Here is a 9,224-nt window from a genome sequence, read left to right as displayed (position 1 = left end):
AAGAAACAACAAATGTTGGAGAGGTTGTGGAGAAAGGGAAACCCTCTTACACTGTCGGTGGGAATGCAAGTTGGTGTAGCCACTTTGGAAAACAGTGTGGGGGTTTCTCAAAAAGTTAAAAATAAAGCTATCTTATGACCCAGCAATTGCACTATTGGGTATTTGCCCCAGAGATACAGATATAGTGAAAAGAAAGGCCATAGGCACCAAATGTTCATAACAGTAATGTCCACAATAGCCAAACCATGGAAGGAAATGAGATGCTCTTCAATGGATGAATGGATAAAGATATGGTCCATATATACAATGGAATATTGCTCAGCCAGCAGAAAGGATGAATACCCACCATTTGCATTGGCATGGATGGAACTGGAAGAGATTATGCTGAGTGATATAACTCAAGCAGAGAAAGACAATTATCATATAGTTTAACTTACTTGTGGAACATAATGAATAGCATAGAGGACATTAGAAGAAGGAAGGGGAAAAAAGGAGGGGCAATCAATGGGGGAGATGAACCATGAGAGACTATGAACTCAGAGAATCAAACTGAGGGCTTCAGAGGGGAGCGGTTGGGGATGGGTGAGCCCAGTGACAGGTATTAAGGAAGGCATATATTGCATAGAGTACTGGGTGTTATAGGCAAACAATGAATCATGGAACGCTACATTACAAACGAATGACATACTGTACGGTGACTAACATAACAATAAAAAATATTTTAAAAATGATTGGAGAAGTCAAATCAGAAAAATATTATCTCAGAAGAGTTTGAATTGTCCATAGGTCCAAACATGAACAAAATGTTAAAGGACAAGATGTATATCACAAATATCACAGATAAAATGGTGATACCTAGAATCCATGAAGTGGTTACAACAGGTGAAAAACAGACAAGACAAAAATAAGAAATGGAAACATAAATGAGTAACTAGCCTAAAATGTTTTCTACCTCACTCAAATTGAAACACCATTTTTCATCTATCAAAATAACAGTTTCTTTCTGTAATTTCTGTATTTCTTTCAATGATGATTCTGACTTTGTGACATTAAATAGACACCCTTTTTACTGAGAAGATTCTCCCTTCCTGGGAGCCAAAACAAATGCATTGACCAATAGAACAGAATGACTTCAAAATTAATTTTTTTCTCCAGTGAAATTTTGTTATAAAATTATAAAGCAGAGCTCTGTAACAAAAAATACACATTTGGGTTTGCTTTAACAGCCACGTAAGTCTGAGAGAATCTTAATATAAGCCACTTGAAATAACACATTCACATCTGAAAGATTTCAACAAATTTATACAATATATATTGTGCATGGACTCCTGCATAGCTTCTGGGTATGAGCTTGGATCCAGCTATTCCAGGGTACTGAGAACCAGTCAGCTCTCCCAAGTCTTAAAACAAGTCTCAAAATGATCAGAGCCAAAGCTATGGAATAATTGGAAGAATTAAGATGTTTCATGATAATTAAGACCAAGGATCCATGAGGGGCAAGGGAGGGCACTCGGAGATAAAAATCAAGTTTTCTACCTAGATTAGATAGTAACTGAAATGGGATCTTGGAATTCAGCCTTTATTTGGTTTAATAACGATGAACAACAACAAATCAGGGTGGTTTGACATCTTTTTTCCTGAATGGAAACCTTCACCGAGATCAAAAGACTTAAAGGCAAGTTCTTTCTCCAAAACGAGCAAATGATAGCAGTTCTAATTCTTACTGAGGTTACTAACCAACCTTCAGGATATTATTTTTAACTTCTGTCTAGGAGGGAATGTAGGAGGTAGGGAGAGGTAAAGCAAGTTTGAAGTAGGAAGAGAGCCAGCTTCTGCCCTGAAGTTATTGCTAGATAGTAACTAAGTTGCATATATATATATGTATATATACACACACACCTGTTACAGTGGAATCAATAAGCAGCTGAATCCTCTGCTAAACTGGGAGGCATTGTAAATGGTAGTAGGTACTGTCCAGCAGAAGAGTGAAAGGTCCTCATCGCAGACCTCTCTTGATTCCCCCGATTCCTACGAAGGCTGTCCCAGAATCAGATCATCTGGGACTTGGTGTAATGTCAAGGTAAGTGGCCCAGTGTGCAACTGGCAGCTGCTTTATGAAATAATTTCATTCTTCCAAAGGGGAATAGTGGTTGGTTGGGGGAGGCCTAAGTATGTCTGTACCAATAAGCAGGTCCCCTTGGAGGTTTCCCACTGTTTTCCAAAGTCCTGACTGCTTCCAGTCTGTGTGAACTTGACTGCACAGCAGGGGGAAAGGGTAGCGGGTGGTCTGCTAAGGCTCTCTGGAGCTTAGGGGTTGCATAGTTCACCCCCGGGGAACAGCAGCACGCACAGCTCTTCTGATAGCATGTGTTCTTGGCCTAGCTGCTCCAGCAAACTTGAGCCCTTTGGCTCTTCCAGTGGTAGACCCACCCTAAGACGGCTCAAGACCATGCTTCTTCCTGACCTCCCCTCAAATCAGTAGGCTAAGGAAGGAAATGGGAGCTGGGAGTCCCCGCTAACCTAGGGAATCAAGACTTGAAGCTGTCTGCCCCAGGGTTGAATCCAGTCCCATTCAGTATCTTCCAATACCCCTTAGGAGTTCAGTTTCAGTCTCCAGGAGCCTCGTGAGAAGTGTGGCTAGAGAAGAGCAAGGCTCTTTGCCTTAGTCTCTCTGCCTTAGTGAGACCATGTTTAAAACCTCCGCGGGAAAGAGAGGGACTTCATTCCCAGGGGAAAGTGGTTTGCAATTCCTTTGTGTTGGAGAAGTCAAAATTAAGCAGGAAGTTACTGCTTCCACCCAAAACTTTCTCTTTTCTCCTAAACTAAAATCAAGGGTGGTGTACAGGCCCTCAGAGCACCAGAGCTCAATGCCCATGCCATCTCATACACACAGACTCAAACGTCCCTGCAGATGCTTTGCTGCCTCCAGGGTTCAGTCAGGAGACTCCTAGCTTCCAATCCAGCACTTCAGGAAGCAACTCTAAATGACTTTGCAATTTTCCAGTAGCATTTGTGTTTCATTTCTCACCAGAGAAAAAGTTTACTGGTCCAGATTTAGTCCTAAGGAGGATCACTATTGGTCTGGTAAGCTAACATCTTTTTGGTCTGAAGAAACAAATTTTAGGCAATGTAGCAAAAGACTAGCAAAGCTGGTTAAAGCACAGAAAGCCAGAGACCAGAAATAAACCCAAATGTGCTGGGGAGGAAGAGGACCATTTCTACCAGGACCTTTGACGGCTGGAACACAGGTGGCTCGGGGATGGCCGGGATACAGGGGGAAGGGGGAAACTGTTAGGTTTACAGAGGAAGGGAGGAAAATCTGGTCCAAGTTCTGGAAAATCCTCTCTTCATCAATTACCATCATTACCCCAAGATCACTGGAACAGGGACTTGCCCATGCGATCTGTACCAGTTCCCACTGGCCTCAGGCTCCACCAGCCAAGAGGTACGCCGCTGATGTGAGCCAGGCATGCCCAGAGGTGACCGCATCTTTGCTTGCAGATTCTCTTGTTAGTCTGCCCCTCTGCAAGCTGGTCAATCTGGAGCCCAAACCCTTCCAGCTCTGTCCCTGTAAGGCACTGAAGAAGCCGGCGCCAGCCCTCAGGATCTGAAGACCGGCACGGCTCGGATCACGTACTGCCGACAGATGGGACACTGATTCATGCGCTTGCCGCAACTGGTGCAGGTGACCATGTGACTGCACTCCAGCAAGACACAGTCAATGGGCGAGTCCATGCAGATCCTGCACAGGTTCTCCTCCACACTGGGGGCACTGCTCCACCGTTTTGGTCTTCAGCACCACACACCAGGTGCTGGAGCCCCTTCTGGTCCTTGTACAGCCGCGTCACCCTCTCCATCAGCTCCCACTTCTCGCAGCAGCCCTTGTAGTTGACGAAGTTGCACGCCAGGATCTCTTTCAGCTGCTGCACGGTCAGACCTTCCATGTCCTCCAGGTCGGTCAGGTCAGAGAGGAAGGCCCTCCGGCCGGGGAGGAAGCTGTCCTCTGAGTCGACAGACTGGGTCTCCTCCTCAGCAGGTGCTCTGGCTGTGCTCTCCAGGTAGACAGGTTCCTCTTGGTCCTGAGACACCTGGTCATTGGCCTGCTGGCTTTCCTGAGCCTGGGCGGGGGACACAGAGGTGGCTTGTGTGGGCGAAGTGGGGAGTCTCGCGGAGGTAGGAGGTACTGTCCTGGTGTGAGGCTGCGTCGGGAAGGCCTGGTGCTCAGGGAAGTCCGGGACAGGGTAGGGGCGCGAGTCCTGCCCTCCTGAGAGATTACGGGCTGCTGGCCAAGCACCAGGAGCGCCAGCTCCTCTTTCTCCCGGCACATTTCGGGAGACGTCATGGAGACTGAGATAGTCCCTGAGGTCCTTCACCTTCATCTTCATGAGCTCCTCCCGCTGAAAGGCCGTGACTCGGACTCGCTGGCAGAGGAGGTAGAGGCGGAGCCCGTTCCCCACTTGGCTCGAACAGGTCATGCAGAAATTTTTCTTGCAGTCGAGGCAGGTCTGCTTCCTGGCCATGTTTGCGAAGTGGGCCCCACAGGCCTTGCAGCTTGGTTCCGAGCCCGTTGGGGAAGGGAAGGAGCTGTACCCAGGGTTGGAGTAGGCCTGGGTCCTGGCTCCCTGCGCCGGTGGGGCCTCCTCAGGCTGTGCATCCAAGCAGAACCAGTTGCATTGGGTTGCCCACATGATAAAATCTCACATATCCCAGCGCTGCCGCCACGCCTCCTCACCTGCCCCGCCAGCCCAGGGGTCCGCACCTGGGAGGGGAGGGGCCGGATCTGGGCCGCCTCAGGCAGGGGTGCTCCGGGCTCCGCAGCAGCTGCATCTCCAGGGCTGAGGAGCATCGGGGCCGTCGCGACATCCTTACAGGCAGCCCCAGGAAGTTGGCCCCCCCACCCATTGCCAGACTCCCCGCCCGGCCGCTCCCGCCCCTCCAGCGGCTCCGCCCCAAAAATAATTTTTTACTCCTCCATCTGGAAGAAGCACAGCTTTATAATCGATGAAGAACGTTTCTTGACAGTGTGTGTGTGTGGTTGGGCTGCCTCCAGTTGTCAAGACACGTTTGTCTCATGATAAAGACAGCATGGCCTGAACCTGAACAATGTTTCCTTGGATGCTAAGGTGATTTGGGGGGTAATTACATCAGTTAAGTTCACTGTTCTGGACTTAGTTATCAAAAATCTGGAAATGTTCTTTGCCTAGAACAGAGCAGATCCTGGGCATGCTGGGGAAATGATATTCCATCCAGTGCATAAACTTTCACTTTAATGAGCCTTCCAAATTAAGTAGGAAAATTTAAACCTCAGAGCAAAAGCTCATCACTTTGCTCATCCTGAAAGGACTTTAGTAAGAAATGTTCAGAGCAGTGATGGTGCTGGTTATCAAAGCAATTTTTAGTTTGTAATCTATTTGCTGGTTTCCCATTTTTACTCAGAGTACCTTGGGGACATCAATAACCCTGACATGTCAGATAAATACAAAAGCAAAAACAGGGTCCAAAGTGTTAGAATACAAAGGCATAAGGTTATGACTAAGGAATAAAGCTGGTTTTAAATAGAGAAAGCGAGGGGGAAATAACAAATTTTATTTGGATGAAACAGTAGGCAGACTTTCTAAATGGGTCCCGGCAAAATGTCCTCTATTACTCCCAAGAAACTGCGAATGGGATGAGATGATCACGTCCTAACATCATGTCATATTACATGGCATGGTGGAGCTTAAACTTGGGTGGTCACCCTGGATTATCCAGAGGTGACCCAGTGTAACCCCACAAGCCCTCAAAAGCAGGGCGTGTTCTCCAGCTGGTAGTAGAAGTCGGAAGGGCTCAATAACCATGGCTGTTTTGAAGATGGAGACGGGGCTACCTGAGAAGGAATGCAGTCTACATGAACTAAGGGCAGTCCCCATCCAGCAACCAGCAGAAAAATGGTGACCCCAGCCCCACAGTCCCAAAGAACTGAAGTCTGACCGCAACCTGAAGGAGCCTGAAAGCAAATTCCTGTCCAAATCCTCCAGTTAGGAGCCCAGTCCTGCCAAAACCTTGATTTTGACCTTGTGAGACTCTGAACAGAGAATCAAGCCACAGTGTGCTCAACCCTGACCTACAGAGCTGCAAGATAGTAAGTTTTAACCTGACAAATGTGTGACCCTCCATAGAAAACTAAGATCATGGCAACTTACAAACCGAAGGACTTACAGTTAGTTTAAGTTGCCAGGTAAAGGAGATCTTATTACTGAGCGTGGGACCATGATGTATACACCTTTTAACAGAAGCATTTGACAATAAGTTTAAAGAGTCTTTGGCCCATCAATTCAATATCCAGGAAATTAGGAAAATATTTAAATTCAAGTCTCATCAGAGAATTATTTTAAAAAGTCAAAAAAAGTTTAATTGGTGTATCTATCAGTAAGTCGTTGTTTACATTAATTATGCAATGTTTATAGTGTTGCTTCTGAAAGTGTGGTCTATGGACCAGCTTCACAATCACATGCAGAAGCTGAGGTGCCAGACCCAAACTAGTGAGTTAACAAGTCTGTGTTAATAAGACCCAAAAGGTTTGTAGGCACACACAAGTTTCAGAAGCACTAATCTATAGCCTGGAATATTATTCAACAATGGCAATCTTGCTAGTTTTGGGGTTTTTTTTTTAACACATCATGAAGAAATCAGCTTATTTGAGGAATGATAATTTGGTTTAACAATAGAATGTCAGCTAATATAATCAACCATATTAATCATTTAAAAAGTACAACCATCTCAGGAGATGCAGGGAAAAAAATCAATGAAAAGGAACACCAATTCCTTTAACAAAATATTCATGGCAAATTAGGAAAAGAAGAAAGCATCTTTTTTCTGATACGTGTGTCTATGAAACATTTAATGTCAAAACAATGAAAACTTTGTTTTGAGATCCAGGAAAAAAACAAGCATACACAATTTCTAATTAAAAATTATGGTAACAATTTCTATTCAGCAATGGGATATGATTCATTATATCAAGCAATAGAAAGATATGAAACTTTAAGGACGTTACAGTAAGAAATAAAATCCTCATTAATCACAGATGATAAAATAATACAAGTAAATATCCGATGAAGCCTACAATTTAACACAATTAGTAATACTTAAAAATTTATTGGAAAAACATATATTTTGCATATGTACTTCTATATATACTGTAGATACAGAGATACATATAGTATTTATGTATACCAATGATAAAAGTTTCAAAATTCAATTTAGATAAAACATCAATACATGTCATTTACTTCAACATGGATGTAACTAGAGGGTATTATGCTGAGTGAAACAAGTCAATTAGATAAAGACAATTATATGGATTCACTCATATGTGGAATATAAGAAACAGCACAGAAGGATCAGAGGGAAGGTAGGGAAAACTAAAAGGAACGAAATGAGAGAAAGTGAGAAACCATGAGATGTTTAATTATAGGAAACAAACTGAGGGCTGGTAGAGGGCATGTGGGGTTGGGGTTTGGATAAATGGCTGATGGGCATTAAGGAGGCCATGAGCTATAATGAGCACTGGGTATCATAAGCAACTAATAATAGCTGACCTCTACATATAAATTGATGATGTCCTATATGTTGCTAATTGAATTATAATTTAAAAAATTTTTTAAAACATGGCTAACACCCCTCCCCCAGCCCAACTGCTCTGCCCTGGTTGTCTGCACAGGTTGACCTCTGACATGGAACTCTGAACAGGGTTCTGAGTGGTCAGTTGGGGCCTCAGGATGCTTGTACTTGGAGGCCTCGCTGTGGAGCTCGATGCAGCCATGGAGGGCCCTCCTTTGGCCAGCAGATCCACTTGCCAGGTGGTCCTGGAGAACATGTGGGATGCACTGCTGCTGATGTCCAGAAGCTGGACACATAGCCCTGGGTGGCCGTCGGCGGTGCTGCTAGGGACCGGGCTGCTGCTCCTTTTCCTACTGAGGAGACGACTCCCTCTGAGAAGTGCGAAGGCACTGGTACGAAGGGGGTCTTCCCGCCCCCAAGTCTGTGGAGCCAGCTGCCAGGAAAAGGGCCCGCGGGCCCCCCCAGGGTGCTGGCCAGTCCTCCCTCCTTACAGACCTTGTGCTTGGCAGCCATCAATCAAACATTGAGCAGGCTGGTCCTTGGGGACCCTGCCGACGTCCTGAAGAAGGACCCGAGGAGCCAGCCCCCTCAATGTCCCCGGGTCCCTGGAGAAAACGCCGTCGGAGGAATAGCAGACGAGGATGGAGAGCAACCCGGGAGGAAAAGAGCGAAGGTCGGCAGTGACCACACTCCTGTTCCAGAGCCACGGGGACTGCTCAGCCAATAGGGTGCCAGAGGGAGGCAGAGAGGGAAGGAAGAGGAGGGGGAAGAAAGGCCAGCGACGTCGAGGGCATGCACAGAGCCAGGCCCGAAACATCAAGTCCTCCCATCACATTCCAGGGCAGGACCCGGGCTGCAGGCCATCCCAGGACTCGAGCTCCCCGCAGGTGACTCTGGTGCCAGGACCTGCGGAGTCCCACAAAAGAGCGGAGCCTGGAATGGCGACCACCCTGCCTGCCAGGCAGCCCTTGATCCCCAGGCTGTCAGCGAGGACACTGGCTCCCCTGTGTCCCCTCCAAGGCCCGAAGGGGATCCGCAAGAGAGAGCCACACGCCTGGAGGCAGAAAGGCAAGAGATCGCCGAGTTGGCCCGACACATCGGCCGTCTGCACACCCGGGAAGCAGCTCTGCAGCGGGAAAACGCACAGCTGGACCAGGACATTCAGCAGCTGAGGCGGAGCCTGCAGAAACCACTGGACCAGCAGGACGAACTTGCCCTGGAATTGCACAGAACCCTCTTTAGAGGGGCAGCTAAGCGCAAGGCCCTGCAGAAGAAACTGGCCGGCCTGCATGGAGACCTGGAGCTCACGGGCCAGTTGCGCGACCTCCACAAGGAGATGGCCCGAGACATGCGCTGAGAGCAGCAGAGACACAGCTCCCACTGCGGCGAGCTGGTCCTCTTCCAGCACAACAGAGCCGCGAGAGGCTGGGAGGCCGCTGTGTCCAGGGAGAGAAAGTTCTGGGAGCTGAGGAGAGAACATGACCGCCTGAGACAGATGCTCACCGGCCTGGAGTCCCACCGCCTGCCTGTCCCGAGTGACCCTCTTGCTCCTGCGGCTCCTCCCACAGCCTGCAGACCTGGGGAAGTGTCAGGGGGTTCCTGGAGTCACCAGGCCCCCGGGG

At 47.5% G+C, this 9,224-nt stretch overlaps 1 pseudogene; it reads right to left on the bottom strand.

The window, feature by feature from the left end:
• Positions 1 to 3,470: 3,470 nt before the first annotated feature.
• On the bottom strand, positions 3,471 to 4,688 carry LOC123940576 (annotated as a pseudogene).
• Between the last annotated feature and the right edge of the window lie 4,536 nt (positions 4,689 to 9,224).

The sequence above is a fragment of the Meles meles genome, chromosome 4 (assembly GCF_922984935.1).
Source record: "Meles meles chromosome 4, mMelMel3.1 paternal haplotype, whole genome shotgun sequence".
NCBI lineage: Eukaryota > Metazoa > Chordata > Mammalia > Carnivora > Mustelidae > Meles > Meles meles.
This window is presented reverse-complemented; position numbering and strand designations above follow the sequence as displayed.